Below are 1,586 nucleotides of genomic sequence, written 5' to 3'. Positions count from 1 at the left end.
GTGATTGGAAGAGGGGTAAAGGCAGCAATGAAAAATGGTTTGAGTTCAACCACAGTCTATTGACTCCTGTCGGCCTGGAGATGAAAGACAGAATTGGAAGGGCTGGTTGGACCAAAGTGTGGTAAGACTTGGAGACACTTGAGCCCATGGACAAGGATATAACCAGAGAGAGCTAGAGCTGAGAGTGAAGCATTCAGCTGATATGAAGAGAGGGAGATGTTCAAGAAAACCCAAACTTGCAGACAGTACCCATTTGACCTAGCCTCAATGGCTTGATAATCAGAACTCGACTAGAAGATTAAAAAAAAAAAAAAAATTTTTTTTTTTTTTTAAATAAAGGAAACAAATGTAAATTGCTACAATTTGGTGAACCTGCCTTATTCTCATGGAGGTAGGGACTCTAAATACCAACAGAGAGGGAAAGAGTCTTCACATCAAGTCTCGATGCTATCCCCTCTGTACACAGGGTAGATAGCGATGGGCAACTTAGATACTGGCTACCTAAAATAGGGGGAGTAGGCCTATAAAGCCATGAAGTGAGTGGCTTACAAGGTTTCAAGAGGGCATTTAGTTTAAGAGTTTGTGGGGAAAGAGAGTTCTCACTGAATAGTTTTCATCTTCCCTAGATGGGTCTGATGAAAAGAGATGGGAATAAGATTCTTATGATTCATTAGTGAGTAATTGTTATCATGACTCATTGTGACTGTCACAATTGTAAAGGTGGAAGTTTTGTAACAAAAACAGGGGAGTGGTTAATCTTACAGTCCAGAAACAGAGGACCCTAGGACCATCAAGGGAGAAGAGCACAAGTACAGGCAGAATCTCTGCCTCCGTCTCAGAGGGATGCAGAGACGGGGATATGGAGAGAGATGAGCGGCTGAGGACTCTAGATTCATGGGAAGAGAGTGACTTAGAGCTGGTGGCCAGGAGGCAGACTTGCAGAATGTGCCCTTTGGTGGTGTAAATTGTTACATATGCCTGAGTGTTTGTTTTTGTTTTTTTAAAAAAGAGCTAAAGTGAGTAGAGAGAAATACTGCTAACTGATGGTACATGGAGAGGATTATAATCATTGTAATGAAATAAGGTGCATGATTTGTTGAATGTAAAACTGATGATCTGCCCTGTAAACTTTCACTGAATCCACAATAAAAATCTTTAAAAAAAAAAAATGCTTTTGTTGTTAGGTGCCATAGAGTCAGCTCCTATTCATAACAACCCTGTGCATGCAAGTCCGGCCTCTCCAGTCATTTTGCGCTTGATTTTGTCAGATGTTTTTCATTTTCTGTATCTAGATTCTGTACATATGTTAGCTTATATCTAAGTATTTCAGTTTTGAGTGCTGTTATAAATGGAACTGTTTTAGTTTCATATTGTACTTTCTAACTGGTATTACATAGGAAAGTTCCAGGTTTTCGTTTCTTTGGGATTTCCTGAATAGTGAATCATGCTACCTTTGAACAAAGACAGTTTCATTTTTTTTTTTTTTTTTATTAATACATGCATACATGGGACTTCTGGTGTGGTGCTGTAAGATCAGCACTGGACTGCGAACCACAAGGTCAGCAGTTCAAACCCCCCAGCTACTC

This window comes from Chrysochloris asiatica, unplaced genomic scaffold, assembly GCF_000296735.1.
Source record: "Chrysochloris asiatica unplaced genomic scaffold, ChrAsi1.0 scaffold00264, whole genome shotgun sequence".
Lineage (NCBI taxonomy): Eukaryota > Metazoa > Chordata > Mammalia > Afrosoricida > Chrysochloridae > Chrysochloris > Chrysochloris asiatica.
The sequence above is the reverse complement of the archived record's forward strand: the minus strand, read 5'-3'. Positions refer to the sequence as shown.